The sequence below is a fragment of the Abramis brama genome, assembly GCF_963993115.1.
Source record: "Abramis brama genome assembly, chromosome: 20".
NCBI lineage: Eukaryota > Metazoa > Chordata > Actinopteri > Cypriniformes > Leuciscidae > Abramis > Abramis brama.
In genome coordinates this window covers 14040886-14059002 of record NC_139982.1, presented here as the reverse complement: position 1 = coordinate 14059002, position 18117 = coordinate 14040886, and positions in this window count along the sequence as shown.

Here is an 18117-nt window from a genome sequence, read left to right as displayed (position 1 = left end):
CGAAACGTGAAACTTTTCAAAAACACAGAGGAAAAACTTTAGCATTTTTAGTATATTGTTGTCATGTAAACGTGTCCTGAGGGGTATATATACACACAGGTAAACAAGGAACTAAACGAGACACAGGTGAAAATCATAGGTTACTATGGAGACAAACAAGGGCATAATCAGTCACTATGACAACTGAGGGGCGGTTTATAAGACACTGTTTTAAACTAAAAATGGTCTGGAACACGACAATGGCGTTTTGGGGGCCTGAAAATGCTAACATTTGAAAACGGGTTTCAAAGTTCAAGTTTTTGAAAACTATACCATTATCATCTCTGTGTAAACAACAAAAACCCGAGTTTGTGAAAACAGTGATGTCATGCGTTTGCGTATTACGTGTTCAGATAGGCATGTTGTTTTTCTTTAGAAAGTGACATCGCCACCTACTGGCCTCGCAGCAGAATACAGCTTTTTTATTGTTTTTTATGCAGTCGTGTGAACAGGGATCGGTTTGAGAACGTTGTTGTCTATACGTGAAACTTTTCAAAAACACAGAGGAAAAACAAGTTTTTGAAAACTATACCATTATCATCTCTGTGTAAACAACAAAAACCTGAGTTTGTGAAAACAGTGATGTCATGCGTTTGCGTATCACGTGTTCAGTCAATAGGCGTGTCGTTTTTCTTTACAACATCGCCACCTACTGGCCTGGGATAATAATGCAGTGTTTTTAGTCATTTTCGCACATCCGTGTGATTGGGGATCATTTTGACAACGTTGTCGTCTGTACACAAAACATGTGAAGGAAAAACGTTTCCATTTTTAGTACATTGTTGTCGTGTAAATATACCCTAAGGAGACAGGAACTACACAGAGAGAAAACAGGGACAAAATGAAATAATCAACAACTCAAATGTCCATCAAACAGAACATAAATGTAACACATATATGCATAGTAGTATTTTGTGTTGATGTACAAAAAAATGCAGTTCCATTTGCCTTTTATCATTTAAATAAATATTTTTGATTTGGAAATGAGGAAAAATGGGGAATTACAAGTGGATGTATGTATGTATTAACTTATTTATTTAGATAAATAAATCATTTGATGTAATAAAGTATTTATTTAATAAAATATATTTGTAAAAACAAAAGAAATGTGTATATTCATAATATTAATAACTATTCAAATAAATAAATAAACATGATTAATTGATTATAAATATTTTATATCGAAATCTGAGACCATTTAAAACTGTTATTTTGTAGTAAACACAATCAGACTTTTAGGCCTGGTTTCACAGACAGCGGCTTATAAACATGCATTAGAAAAAGAAAAAAAAAACATTACTGATGTGCATCTTGAGACAAAATAATGGCACTGACATATTTTAAGATATGCCAGTGCAAGTTGCTTTCAGTTAACAGCTCAAACATGCATTTTAGGCTTTATCTGTGAAACTGGGTGTTTATGTGTTTAAATTAAAACCAACTACTCTTCTTGCTACATTAATCTCATGTCAGATTATAGTTTTTCTACCGTATCAAACAGGACTTGTTACTCTAATGCTTTAAAAAAAAATTGTCATGGGGCACCAAAGTGTATCCTGTTCGTGGAACTGTCATCTACCAGTTAATGTCTACCAGACATTTACTATTATTATTTTCAATGAGCCCACACTGAGAGAAAGTCACAATAGGTGAGGAGGCCAAAAGGTCTAAGACGGCCTGTTGGGATTCCTGCTGTTCCGAGCAGTTTGTAAACGCAGTAGAACACGTTCAGAGAGCCGTTTCAGCTGGCCGCGGTGCGTCTCCGAATCATGGGACCAACCTGGGAGCTGTGGTTGAATTGAAATGAATGAGTTGTTATGTAACTTCTTACGTTATTGCAAACTTATGTAAATGGCTTTGTTGCTACACAACAATAGTCTGCCTGTCAAAACATTAACAACCGTACAAATAGCCCCGTTTTTGTAGAACTCAAAGCTTTTGTTAAGCTTTTTCCCTTTGTGCAGTTTACAGTTACATCTAATAGATACAAATAGTAGAATGTGGAAAAGTTGAACGAAGACTAACCGAAAGCGAGTCAAAAGGGAATGAATGACGATATTACTCTACTTGTGGTTGTTATGACTGCTCTAATGTATAAAGCAAAATTTCTGTCATGATGAATGGTAAATGTCCATGATGGGAGTCTGGGGGTTTCTTTATGGCTGCTTCTCCAGCTGTGTGTTATCATTTCCTTTCTTCAGAGGAGTTCCACTTCAAACTCTTCCCTCAAGCGTCGCTGGCTGCTCAACTGATTCTCATTAGGCCGGGTCGCTAAATATTTTGTCTGAAATAAACACAGCGGTCCCCGGAAAACAACGACGCGATGGTCTATGTCAGCAGCACTTAAAGAGACAAGAGACGTGTCAGTCTGTCTGGTTGAAATTAAATGCCCAAGCGATATTGTTTTAACCTTTGTGTGTCGGGACAATGCGTTTGTTTTTAAGCCTGAAGCTTTGCCAAGGCCTTCCTGGATGTGTTCCTCAGTTGTGTTCCCCCTGACGGTGCTTTCGCGCTAACCTTCGAACGCCGTGACTCGCTGGCCGTCTTTCCCTTTCATGCCGGAGGAGTCATATGGGCCCACTTCCACATTAAGATTTATGATCGGCTATTGACGGATAGCGAGAGACCTTGAAACAAAAGATAATATTGGCTCGGGGTTACAGATGCTTCACAGCTTTTTTCCAAGCGAGACAATTTGCGGTGCCTAATTATTCGTGTTTAACCATTATGAATCATTTCCTTTTCTAGAGGGTGATGAAAACTAGAACCTCTTTGAAAGAATCTGAGCATTGTGTGACTGATCGTCCTGCTTCGACTCAGTCATCCACGGCGAACGCCGGCAGACATATTGAATCCCTCTGTGTATCCCACTGATCACGTGCCAAGACTGTTCTCCGCTCATCTGCCGACCACATTCAGCTGTTGTTCAGTGCAGATCGAAGCCGAGAGCAACATGAGAGCTCCGTGCCAGGGAAAAAAAGAAAGAAGCTTCCTGGGAGAAGTTTACGACTCAAAGACCATCAAGTCAAGTCAAGTCACCTTTAGTTATAGAGCACTTTATTCAGTACAGATTGTTTCAAAGCAGATTTACAGTGATAACAGGAAAATGATTCAGTGATGCAAACTGAATTCAAATGCTGCAATGCAGCTCTAAAAAAACAATAGGAAACAGTTATTATTCAGTTGAAATCAGTTCAGTGTTGATTCAGTTCTGTTCAATAACAGCATTAAAATTCAGTTATAAAACAGCTCTGCAGAAAACAGTGATGTCATCGTTCAGCTCAGTTCAGTTCTCATTCAAGAGTCAGATCAATAATATTGTTGAATATTAAGTGTCCCCAACTAAGCAAGCCTGAGGCGACAGTGGCAATGAACCGAAACTCCATCAGGTGACAGAAAAAAGAAAAAAAAACCTTGGGAGAAACCAGGCTCAGTCGGGGATCCAGTCCTCTTATGGATAATCTTAGACAACTTTGATTATTAGAACCTGCTTATGCGGCTCTTTTTGAGCCAGTTCTTTTTGTATTCGTTAATTTCAAACCGGTTCTTTGGTTCAATTACCTGGACGTGCTTATTGGCGCGAGGATTCTGCACAAGGTCCAGTACTGATATGAATGTCATCATCAGCAGACCCTACCTGTAAACGGTGAAGGATACTTTGGGCTTAAGTCAAAATAAAAGGTTGGGGGGTCCTAAAAGTACTCTCACACTTTTGTTACTCTTACATCTTATTTAATCTGTTCAGTAACAAAGCAATCTCCTCTTAAACAATGTCACTTCCACCACATCTCAAATTCAGAATTCTGTGACGGAAATGACAGTTGTGGAAATGACATTTCCAACATTTTTGGAGTAAAATCTTAAAGTTCTGTTGGGCTACGGCAAATTTTATAGCTACTATTTTATTTAAATACACAATTAAAATACTACTTACACTTTTTGGATAATTTGACAAAATTACAGCTTGATTTAAAAGGACATACAATAACAATACTCAAGTTCAATTTCTGCACATATCACATCTCAAATTGCATCTCAAGCTCTCTACTGACACTGCTATATCATTGATAAACAAGTAACCTTTAACTTGAATTTATATTTTTGATCTTTATTTTAAAAGGACAGTCAAAAAAGAGACAGAAAACAATTGGATAAAAGGGAAGGGGATGGAACTGGCAAAAGATGACGAGTTGGGACTCAAACTCGAGTTGCCCGAAGTGCTGTTGTTCCTATGTCTCTGACTCACTTCATAACTTGCAGAACTGTTGGTTGTGATGTAAATTATACCACAGTCACTTCTGTTATTATTCATCATTGTTTTATGGATGTTTGTTTGAAAAGTCTTCACATTTGGCTAACTGTGCTCTTGGTGGCAGGCTACAATTTGTACTGCGCAAGACAAACAGTTTGCTTGCCGAAAATAACCTAGGCTATATGCAGTGCTGGGTTGTAACTGATTACATGTAATCTGGATTATGTAATCAGATTCCAAAAAATAAAGTCCCCCTGTGGTGAAAATCAAGCTTTTAATGTTGTTTATATGTCTATGTTGTGTTTTTAATATGCTTTAAGACAAACCATGTGCAAAGTCAACACCATTGCTGAGTGTTTTCTCCTTAAAACTGCAGTGAACCAAAGACAGTCTCAAAAACATGGTTTGAAATCGCTGGTGTTTCTGACGTCACAAACTACCTTGTAACCAATCAGGTCAACGTGTGATCACCAACGAGTGGATCTCTAAGCTGGTGTGAGTGAGTGGAGGCGGGGCTAATTTGGATATTCATAGAACCGTGTATACTAAATGAGTCAAGGGTGTAGAGTAACATTTTATATTTGTTATTTAGTCATATTTTAAGGCATGAAGAATTTTCTTTCAAATATTTTTTTTTTTTAAATATGTCATTTTGGTGATCAAAGATTAGTATTAGGGGATACAATTATTGATTATAGGGGGACTTAATTAGATTATGTTAAATTTTTAAATACTCATAATTAGACCACAGTTACTTTCCCATTGATTGCACGGTTACCTGTTATTCTAAAAATGGCAGTTAATTATTCATAATTCATTGATTCTACTTCTTTGATGTATTTACATTTTTCCTTTCTAAAAAAGGTTACTGCTTATCATTCAGAAGTTCTTGCAGGTTTGTGAAATCACACAGACCAGCCACTAGTCATGTGACTATCACTGAAAACTGAGACCCACAGCATTTGATCACTGGATTTACAGAAATCATTTCAACTTTAACAAATGTTTTCTTCACATTGCAACATTGCAAATCTAATCAACTCCAACAAATTAATTGTTATTCAAATTATCGCCCAGTGATTCATTTAACCATGTATTACTGTCTCTGAAAGGTTTTAGTCTTTCAAACACATTCAAATGTACAAATTCATGTAATTTCATATTTATATGCAATGCAGGGATTCCTCAACTAACTTTTTGTCAGCTGAACCTCTTTGCCCTTCTTGAAGTCAGCCCTTAGATTTTATGTTAATAAATTAGGTCAGTAATAAAATCAAGTCAATAATAATAATAATAAATAATACGTTTATTAAATAAAAGTTCACAGTTCTCTGATGTCGGTTAATGGTAACATGACATGCAGGTAAACAAATATTTTGGTATCTTTTTTAGTAAATGTTTTATTTTGATTTTCTTTCTTTTAAATTTTAATGATTTCATTTGCTTAACAGCTTTTCATTAAACTCTCTTTCATTAAACAAATTCCCCACAGTTCCAGCATGAACCCCAGTCTGGGAAACCCTGATGTAATGTAATATTTAAAGGGGTCCTTGATTGTGATTTCACTTTTTTAACTTTAGTTAGTGTGTAATATTGCTGTTTGAGCATAAACAACATCTGCAAAGTTACGACGCTCAAAGTTAAATGCAAAGGGAGATATTTTCTTTGAAAGAAATCGCTTTTTAAGGACTACAACAAATGGCTGGTAGGGACTAAAACGAGTTTCTTCCCAGGTCAGTGACATCACAAATCCTAAAGTTTACATAAACCCTGCCCTGAGAACACACAACAAAGGGGGTGAGGCCATGTTAGGCTGCGTTAGAGAAGAGGAAGGGTTGTTGTCGCTGTTTTTTACACCCCGGAAAAAGTTTGTCCTAAGACTGACGAACTAAGAGAGGATAAAATTTATTTTTAACACTGTTCCTGAACATTATAACCTCAACGTTTGTCTGTGCGCTGCACATTTTACAGAGAACAGCTTCCAAAAGAGAGTAGAATGCAGGCTATACGCACAAAATCTTCTCCTGAAAGACGTAACCATTCCCATCTGTTGTTTATGGATCACAACTTGTAAGAATGTCTTATTATCTGTAGTTGTGTTTTCTATTTACAGTTGATACTGTTAATACATAGCTAACAATGATATGATGTAAAAGAAGGGAAATGCTTTGCCTCCGCTAGCCTGCTAACTAACATTACAGTATTGATGTAGTGTTTACTTTAGCTTTTGTAAGCTCTTGCTTTTGTAAGGCGGTTCAACTCCCCTTAGGAAAATTATCTATGATTTTGTGATCGATTACTGTTTGTATTACCATAGTTTTCCAACAAATGTGATTACATGGTGGATAACATTGTATCTATAAGAAAATTACAAAAAAAAACATACCACTCTGAAACGTCCTTTGAAATCTGTTCTGCTCAATCCTCTTGTTCGTTAACATTGTCAGGGTCTGAATCGGGCTCAAAATGGTTTGAAATTGACTCCATCGTTAATACTTACATCCAGAGGTGTAAAGTCCAGAGGTCAGAAAGTAAAAGTCCTGCCATATGTTTATTCCACCCATGAACTAACTCAGCCAGCTGATTTCACTAATTAACTCTCCTGGCAGAAAATCTGTGCTAATTAGCAAATCCAGGTGATTAGAACAAAATACTGAGGAGGACTTTTACTTTCTGAACCTGGACTTTACACCTCTGCTTACATCTGAGTAGAGCTTGCAGTTATGAAGGGACGGGACATTTCCCAAACACGCTGCCAATCACAACACTCTGGGCCAGCTAACCAATCACAGCACATTTCATATTTCGGAAGGAGGGGCTTCATCGAAAAAGATGCATTCAACCGGACTGGGGAGAGATGAGCTGTAATAATGTAAAATATGTGAAAAACAATGCGTTTTTTTAAACAATCAAGCATGAAAACATGTTCTAGTACACCCCAAAAACAAAATCAAGACTTCGTAAAAGGGCATAATAGGACCCATTTAATACACTTCATGTTGTTGAATAACAAAGAATGGAATATATTTTCTTTCTCTTTGTACTTTTAGATCACTATGGTACAAGATTATCCTATTCAAATGAATGTAATAAATGAATTAAGTCATAAGTAATCTAAAAAGTAATCAAAAGGTAGTCTGAATACATTACCTAAAATGAGTAATCTAGATTGCATTACTCACTACAACTGTTGTCATGTAATTTGGAATCAGTAACTGGCTACAATTTGTAAGTAAGCTACCCAGCACTGCCTATTTCAATTCTGTAGAAAGTCACCACCCCTGAAAAGTCTCTGAGTAATTCACACGCTGCTAAATCTTGACAAAATAATATGGGGTCAAAGGTTATGGTCATAGGCGCTGGGTACCACACTAGTTTTAATGATGTGTAAGGGGCCACAAGGTACAACAATATGATCAAATCAGGTAATTTCTCAGGTCATGATTAAGAAAACATCTGTCAATCATCTTTATCTCAGATATTTCTATAACAGAACAAACTGAGACAATAATACGTATAGAGCTTTAAATTAAAGCTGATAGCATGGCTCAGATCATTGGTACATTGGCTGGTGCGTTTTTTCGAAGGACCAACATCTGAGAAGCAGGAGAATGTCTGGGAAAAATAGCAGAGTAATTGTGATTTTTATTTCTCAAAACTTAATGACTTTCAGAACTAGATTGTGCTTGTTTTTCATCCTAGCCGTGTAGCTGACCTGAGGGAGCACAAAAAAAAGCATAACACGTCAATAACGAACGCAAAAGAGTGCAATCAGCTGCCCCAGAGACGTGGCAAATGCCAAACCGGCTTTATGTTTCCTTGATTATAATCTAGACGCTGAATTATGACAAATACAGATTGCCTTAATAGAAAAGCCATTCGGTGTGTTTTTCTTTCTGCCTTGTTTTCAAGAAATGCTGTTAAAGAGATGGGCTAACTTGTCACATTATGTGTATTGAGCTCTACACGGAGGTCCAGCTTGCTTCAATTAAAAGTCATAAGCGGCTGGTTTTGATCGAGATCCTTGGCAAAGCCAAGGTGATTCCTTTCGTAATGAAAAACAACAGAGGCCTTACACTCTAAACACTGTTAAAGAATAATAGCCCCTCTTGAGGGAAAGTAGCTAGCTCTCACACCACTTCCTCAGGAGTTTTCTTCCTTTTAGATTATATTGCAAACAAATCGGATACATGGATGGAATGAATAAAGGTTGTGTGGCGGAAGAAAAAAGAAACAGCTGTTGGGGTCTGGGAGCAAGATGTCGTTTGTGATGTTGGTCAGGGGAGATTGCTGGGTCTTTGGAGGGTTTCCCTATGAACAACTGCATGATTAACAAAAGAGAAACAAAGACTTATGAGGTCACCTCACAGGGAAACAAATTTTGAAAAAAAAAAAGCCTGGTGGAGGAAAATACACAATAACTTTGAGAACTTAAAGCTTCCTCCCGAGTCCAAAAAGAGCATCTAATAGGCTGCCAAAACCACTTGTTTTGAACTTCTGCAGCGTCTTGACGTCATAGAGATACATCAATGACCATCCATGTTTACACAACAATTACCGTCTATTGCATGATTAGAAACGTGGTCACAGTGAGGTAATGTCATTATAAATATATCCTTGGATCCATCGGCACAAGAGTCATAATGGAAAGGAATGATGTTATATATTTATTTTTTAATCAGTAATTTTCAATTAGCACTGATGCATTAAATTGATCATTAAAGACATTTATAATGATACAGAAGATTTCTATTTCAAATAAATCCTGTTCTTTTGAACTTCCAATCCATCAAAGGAAAAAAAAGTATTACTGTATCCACAAAAATATTAAGCAGCACAACTGTTTTCAACATTGATATTAATAAGAAATGTTTCTTGAGCAGCAAATCAGTGTCATGATGCACTTGTTATAGACTTTTATGCTAAAGTGTGTCTGTTCCCTTTGTTGCTGTGTTCTTTTCCTGTGTGCAGTTCCTGTTTGCTTTGGCTGCATCCGAAATCGCATACTTCCTTACTATATAGTAGGCGAAAAACAGTAAGTGACAAAAGAAGTATTCACAGTACTCATAAAAGAGTGGGCGAAAAGTACCCGGATGACCTACTACTTCCGGTGAGATTCTGAAGTGTGCATCCGATAAACACTTTACTATCCCATGAGGCCACGGGAGAGGATTTGTGAATGACAGTGAAGAGACGCAACTGACGCTGGTAGGTCACATAATAATGACAACATGGTGAATGTAGTACGTCCAGATTACATCCATACTACACACATTCATACTGTATAGAATGTACTTTTTTAGTGGTCGTGAAGTAATTACTTATTCAAAATAAGTACCTACTCAAGAGAGTATGCGATTTTGGACGCAGCCTTTGTGTCTTGTTCGTTCCCATAGTAACCCTTGTTTGTTACCATGGCCACTCATTGCCTACACCTGTCCCTCGTTAGCCCCTTTGTTTCCTTGTTTATTTAAACCCATGTGTTTCGGTTGTTTTTGTTGGTCGTTGATCCTGTATATGTGTTCCAAGATGTTGTTCTCCTGACCTCTTTTTGTGTGGATTATGTTCCTGATTCATTCATGTGGATTGTACTCTTGTTCCAGGATTGGATTATCTATGTTTGTGTTTTTTTTCAAATAAATTTGAGCTCGCATTTGGATTCTCGCTCCTTCTCGTCCTTGCTCACACGTTACAATCAGAATGATTTCTGAAGGATCATGTGACACTGAAGGCTGGAGTAATGATGCTGAAAATTCAGCTTTGCATCACAGGAATACATTTACTTATCTAGAATATATTAAAATATATTTATTTAAAATAATAAAAATATCTCAGTTTTTTGTTTGTTTTGTTTTTTTACAGATTTTCTGAATTAGTACATACTATTTGTGTATATACTGTATACAGAGTGTCTATCCACACTCTATTCGCCTTATTGGCAGAGGCTATTTAAACTAACTCCGCCCATTGACATCTGATTGGGCCAGACAAAATTACGGAAGACGCTATAGTGTCAGCAATAGCAATAGTGTAGGGTTAAGGCAGAGTTTTGACGCAAATCGACCAGAGTTCGAATCAGCCTTTTGCCGAACTCGCTTTAATCCCTTTCCCATCTCGTCAAATTGCAAAGGCATTTATTATATAAATGAAGAAAATATTCGAAAAGTTGAAATAAAGTGTTTATCGGTTAGGTGTAGGTCTAGGGAGGACTTTATTGTCCCAAGGCGGAATCCATTTGATAATTTTTATAAATATAATAATTTAAACTCTATGTTATTATCGCATACCGTTTAATGTACAACACTGAGGTGCAAATAGTATCTGCCACTATTTCTAAGTATAAATAGCATCTAATTACTACACTTATTGCAAAGAAAATATAACCTATTGTATATAGTATTAACAGTGTAAATAGCAGCTATCGCTAAGAAAATATGATATTTGCCCTTAATGTAAATAGCAGCTATTATTTATATATATATATATATATATATATATATATGTATGTATGAAGACTTCAGATGCAAAAGCCTCTAAGTCCGTCTAAAGTTTTTGTTTAATATTAAAATTTTTATCAGGCTCCTATGTATAGGTTTCTACCCAAGTACTGGCATTTCTGAATGGGCTGAGGCTGGGATTTAGTGAGTTTGAAGTGAAAGTATTTGATGAGCGTATACTATGTGCATTCACAGCATTCACTCAATATTATTATCTAATTTTTGACAGAGGTGTCTTTTAGAAGCTTTTGCATTGGAGGTCTTCATATATATATATATATATATATATATATATATATATATATATATAAAGAGCCACTCTGAATTCAGTCATTGTTTCAAACAGGTTTCTTGTTAGCAATTGGTCCTTGGTGCCATTATGGTGGCACCAGCAAATATTGCGCCATTGGTGTAACTGATGTTGCCATGTCTGGTCAAGCTGTTCAACAAAACTTTAAGTAATAATAATAAAACAAATGTATGATATGCACCCTTTGCATGAAAATAATAATCTTGCCATTACATAAGAGCCTTAATTTTTTAATTTCACAGGCAAATTCTCAGGAGGTCGACACATCTCGTTTTGCGAGGGTGTTGAACTCCAGAGTTCAAATTCCAGATCAACCATAAACCTCATCTGAATCCACATTAAAATGTTACGCACATTTAAAGCAATTGAGTTATTCCACCAAACCATGAGGCATTCGAGAGGAAACAGCTTTTATAATATAATAGCATATAATAATAAAAAATAATAGCATTTCTACATCTGCAAAAGATTTGAAGGGGGTGTGACCAGGATTTCCACTTAACTACAGTGAGGAGCATACCAGCACAGCACTCAATTATCTCTGACAAATTCCAGTGATTCATTGTCTTATCAGGGAAATTACGGCAATTGCCTATCTGTCTCCTCTTTTCAAAGAAAGGCCAATCTGCAGGAGACCGAGCTTAGGCGCACATCACAGACGTATGGACTTGGCATCCTCTCCATCGCTTTTATCTCGTAGTCTCAACCGTATCAGAGATTGGAAGCGACTCCATAAACAGAGCTAGGGAGGGATAAAGGGTTTGTTCATCTGTGTCCTCAGCCAAACGCAGAGGCCCGTTGATGAGCCATGTGGCTTTTAGATAGACGGTTGACATCAGTTCCAAAACGCAAAGAGAGAGGGGGAAAGAGAAAACATATAAATGTCTCGTATGATTGTGAGGGACTCTGACGTTTACTCAATGTGAGGCGTGGCAGCAATTGTGGTGGTTACCCCTGCGTGACCTGATGGGAAGGGAAAATGTAGTCAAATGAACAAGAAAAAGACGAGATATGTTATTCTATAGGTGCAAAAGCTAGTTGTGATGGAAGTCTGATTCATTGCCACGAATAGTTCAGAACAGTTCGGCGGTTCTTTTAAAGCTACACTGTGTAATTTTTTAAGTTGATTCTTAGCAAAAAACACTTTGTTCTTTCAAAACGATATGTGCTCATTAATGTGTAATTACTTCTACCAACTAATCAAGTATTCTCGTAAGCGTAGAATCTGCCATTTAGAATACATACGAGCGAGTCCATCGTTGCGCCTCCATCTTGAAAATACATTAGCCAAAGAGGGACATACCTGGAAATTCAAGCTTCGCCTTTCGCGTTTTTACACTCAGTGGCACCGTGATGAATGCGAGGGGGAATTACTCGCGACTGCCGGCAGATTTGAAATAATACGGCCACCATAGGAGTTAAAACGACCTCGGAATGGGAGGGGCTAGAAAGTAATATTCAGTTGGTAGTCATAAACAATTTCACCACTAGATGGGAGAAAATCCTACACAGTGTAGCTTTAAGTTAACATGTGGTCTCTGACATCATGGCATATTACATGCTCTGACACATTCTTTTAAAGCCACATTATTAACATTTCTGTAGCTCAAACAGTGTTAGCAAATGTCAAGGTCATGTGTTTGATTCCCAGCGAATGCATGAATTGATGAGAATAAATACCTTGAATGCAATGTGAGTCACTTTTGGATAATATTTTATATTTTCATGTGCAGCCAAGGATTAGTTTACTTAAAATAATTTAGAACATAAAAAATGTTTGTACCTATATACAATAAACCATTTTGAATTCCATGTGGAACCATGATTTAGTTCTGAAAAAAAAAAAAAAAAAAAAATTAATTTAAAATTAAATTTTGAATACTTGATTCTGAATATCATTCAAAATTAACAATCACAAAAAAATTGCAAAATGGAACGTTCCTTTAATGTTCGCAAAAAAAGTTTTTAAAACATTAAAAAAACGTTAGGAGAACATTCATAAATAATGTTTTCACAACTTAATGGGATTGTTAGCAAGACATTCTTAGAACACATTTTTGTTAGCTGGGTATTTTGCAATTAAAGTGACTTATTTCTTCCCCCTCATTAAAATGATTGATTTGAAATAAGTTCTTGAATGAATCAATAATCTGAGTTCAGAACTACTCAGAAAAATTCAGTTGTTCTAAGAACGATTCAGTCCTATTCATGAACATTCCATTCACACAGGCTTTGTAAACCGCTTCATTGAAAAGATCTATCTGAAAAAAAGAAAGAAAAAAAAATCACTAATCAAGCATAATTATTTGGTTGGTAATTGATAAACATTCAGCATGTACACATTCTAGTCTGTGAACTTATCACTGTTTCAGTGTGAAATATTTTTCACCCACCACCCAAAATTCCCAGCTGACGTATTATATTGAATTCCAGAAATATTCTCAGTAGTGAATTCTGTTGTAGAACACGCTTGTCACTACCGTTAATATCTAAACTCTAGTGTATATGGTGACAACTGATTTTTAGATGTCTATGTGGGTTCTTTCACGAACTTTCACACTGAGAAACAAGTACTATCGAATAGTGTTTATAACTCAAAATACCAGAATAAACGGGAGAAATTTGTGACCGAAACCAATTTTTCATCAGTGACAGCTGTTGGCATGAAAAGTTGCGGATGATGCAGAGAAATAAAGAATTGATGTTCCTGGCAGAGGAAGACTTCTCAGCTCCAGGGAGCAGAATGAAAAGGTCCTCATGAAATATTAAGAACAATCTGAAATGCGGCCTGAAGCGAGTCCGAGAGAGTGAACAGGAAGTGAAAGTCATCAGAAAGTCTGTCAAGGTGTGTGTGTGCCAATGCTATTTTATATGTTGGCACAGAAGGCCCAGGGTTTAGTACTTAGCATGCAGCGAGACAACACTGTGTTACAGACTTTGCTTTTGATAATTATCCTGGCAGAAATAACACAATAACAAGAATATAAACATATAAAAACTCCACCTAATCCCGTTTAGAAACCATTTTCGTGCAAGTAGCAGCAGGCTTAAGATCAAGGTACCTCTCAGTATTGCATGTCAAAATCCTGTATAATCCGCAAGCTAAGCAGAAGTAAGGATACCTCAACAAAGTCTCTTTCAAGGCAAGTTGTAAACAAATACATTTTGATGTTTGCATCACATAACCAGCTCCATATGTTTGGTTTTGCTTTAAACTTGCTCGGTAGTTTACCTGGTATGTCATTAAGGCCCGTTCACACCAAGAACGATAACTATAAAGATGCGTTCTGTTTATTCTAAGCTTGAACTTGTCTGTCACCTTAAATGCTCGAGCTTATTACTGCAGGATGGATTCAGATTGGCTATCAAAGTTTTTATCCTTCATCAGTTGGATAAAATCGTTCTGAAGTGATTCCAACGATATAGTTTATCTGTGCCGTTATCGTTATAGCTGTGGTGTGGACTCTGCTATTCTTTAATAGTGAGAACAATATCTTTATCGTTCTCTTAATAGTTATCGTCCTTGGTGTGAACGGGCCTTTACACTTGCGATGAGGAGCAGTCGGGTACGAGTCCTGTTAGGCATGACGTTAAAAAAGCTCAAAGACTTGTAGAAGCAAGCTAAAATGGCATGAGTGCTCAGTAAATGCAATTGTATCTCAAGTTTGCTTTTGTTAACACCATGGGCGAGGCTAGCCCCTTTTTAGGGGTGCTTCAGCACCCCTAAAAAGGAGCTCAGCACCCCTAAAACTTGGAGTAAGAAATGTTGTTATTCTAAAAAAAAAAATTTGTTTTTTTTTTTTGTCTTTGACAAGGTTAAATAATGTTCTTCATCTTCAATCCGCAGCAGCTCCAAGCAGAGCGCAGGTCAGAAACAGAGGCGCGCGTGTGTGTGTGTGTTTGTTCATCTGAGCCTCATTGGTCTTTCACTTCTCGTCAATGTCAGAATATTTCAGATGACCAATCAAATCAAAGTAGGCGGGCTTTATGTTCACAGAAGCTGCTGAGCGCGAATTTTAGCAGCACGACTGACGCTTCAGTTTACGGTCAAGTGCGAGTTAAGAAGATGTAAGTAGCTAAACTAAACATTTTATATTTGACAGTTTTTTAGGTCATAAATGTTAAACGAATGACAAAAATAATTAGAAAACTAATAAACTTTTGTCTAATTTCGCCATTTTGAGCTGAAAATAGGCCTATAACGTGTAATTATGTCATTGTGAGGGGACAAGAAACATTAACAAAGCCGTTTTCATAGGCACAAGATTAATAATGCATGTGTACATGTTGAGAATTAATATAATACAATTTGTAGCCTTCAGTAAATTAAAAAAGTTCAGCTTTAGGAGGGGAATTAGAGACAGGGCAAGATCAGGAGACTGAGAGAAAAAGACAGAGTGATGGAGATGAGGAGAGAGCGGGTTTTAAATCTATTTCTTATCCTTTTTTGGCCTTCAAACGTCTTGAAATGCACATATCAGAGAAATAAAAATGTTTAACCCCATAACAACCTCAAATTTATGACCTCTTTGATTATAAAGCCCTGTCTACGGCCATGTATTAGGCCTAGATCAATAATGAATGTGTACATATTGTGAATGAATTTAATAAACTTAGTTACCTAGCTTTCCTGGTAGCTTTGTCTGAGAGAATGATTCATAAATCAACCTATCAGTTGACCCTATGTTTACTTTCTTCTCTGACAGACAAAAATGAAAAGCCTATATCAGTCAAAGCTCAGCTTTAGGAGGGGAAAAGACAGAGCAAGATAAAAACAAAGAGAAAAAGAGTGTGATGCTGATGAGGTGAGAAAAATAAACAGCTGCCCGCACATGGTTTTAAAGCTATTGTTATCCAATTTTTTTGGCCTTCAAAACATCTTAAAATGCACATATGTAGATCAGAGAAATCAAAATTTTCTCAGGGGAGCATGCCCCCTAACCCCCGTAAATACCTCACATTTGGGACCTCAGTGATTCTAAAACCCTGCCATATGCATGTTACTGGATGAATGAATGAAACTAGTTAATAATGAGCATTAGACCATAAACTAACTTTTTTTTTTCCCTCATTGGGGGCTGAGCCCCCCTAAAATGAAAATCCTAGAATCGCCCCTGGTTAACACTATCAGTTATGTTTAGGGTAGGGTTTAGTGTATATGGTACATTCTTTTTAAAGTCCCCCTGTAGTCAATCATTTTATCCCTTAAAACTAATTCTGTGGAAAAAAAAATGTCTTCATGCTTTTAAACAGCTTGAATGTAACTACACTCTTGCTTCATTTAGTGTATGTGATTCTATGAATATGCTAATTAGCCCCGCCTCCACTCACTCACACCAGCTCAGAGATCCACTCGCTCAACTTACTGAGGTAAATGCTACTCAATGGTATCACCCCTTTACAACGTTGGACACATTATGGTAATTAATATGATTAGCCTTTGTCTTGACTACATTATCAAACAGGTAATAATGTGTTGCTAATGTTAGACATGTTTCCGCTCACCATCTCAGTCATCAGCTGCCTTCTAACAATCAGTATCCTTAGAAACACTCTGAACAACTCAGAACGTCAGTGGAGAAAGGCATATAGTTCATCATAACATCGTAATATACATCATATACTGTACATAATACACCCGCTATATTGCTAAAAGTAACCGATTTTTCATATCCACAGAAAAAAATACTGGGATAACCTGGCTTCTCTTGGCTTTGTTTGTAACATAAGAAACACCAGCGATTTCAAACTGTGTTTTTGAGACTATCTTTGGTTTCACTGCAGTTTTAAGGAGAACATACTCAGCAAAGGTGTTGACTTATGAATTTGCTCATGGTTTGTCTTTAAGCATATTAAAAACACCACATAGACATATAAACAACATTAAAAACTTGATTTTCACCACAGGTGGACTTTAAAACATGATATAGCATTAACCGTTTTAGCAACACTTACAAACAACATACCAAAATGTTGCCAGATTCACGTTCATCTTCAAATATAACTGAATGCGCTTTTAGTGACACTCACTGGACATTTCACTTTGAAATTTTTGCAGAACATGCAAGAGGCAATGTAATAGTTGCAATCTAGCATCTATTTTCAGACATGCATACAGCTCCTGTCTACATAAAGGGTGGAAAACCAAAATATCAAAAACTGCTTGCTAAACTCCCATTTCAATAAAATATATCAAAACAGCAATAAAATCTGACAAAATGGTATCATAAATGTTGTTGATGACAAAAACACAGAAAACTGTAAATTTCATGTTCATGGTACAGTTGCAATAACTGATCTAATTGTAAAGGTCAGAAAGGGTTAAAAATGGTGATGTAAACTAAATTATAACTGATGTAAACTAAATTATAACTGATTTATGAGTGTTATACATGTGTGGCCCCTTTAAACAGTACTTGAACTCTAATTCATGCGATCTTCACACCAAATTTACCCATCATTACATTCATTGTGTGAGGATCAATGGGCCTATATGATTGGACATGTCTCAGATCCTCAGAAGAATTTTAATAACTGCTGGCATTCTCACAGGCACCAGAACCGCCAAACAGAGGGGGGTGGTTGGTATGTGGAGTGTGCATTTATGCCAATTTAAATGTGTTTTTCTGTATTCTGAGTGAATGCAAAATGATGGTTATGAAACTTTGCAGATTTATGAATTCAGACAGCTAAGTTTTGTATATCGTTATGCTTGATGCAAAATCCAAATTGCATTTGGATGAAAGAATGTATCCAGTCAGGATGGAACGACCTTAAAGGACCAGGCACGGAATATGCCCGATTTGGTGAACTCTTCATCATGGTGCCCAGAGCATAAAGGGTGCCAAGGCTTTCTTGTTTACAAGGTCAGAGAGCCAGTGAGGGAAAATAAAAGCTGTTTTGTCTTTAACGGCAAACAAGATTTTGTGACACCATTAACTGTGGTGTTCATTATGACAAACAAAAAGATACTCAACTAATTGCTGTTCAACCCCTCAGGGTCTATAAGTTCATCAGCA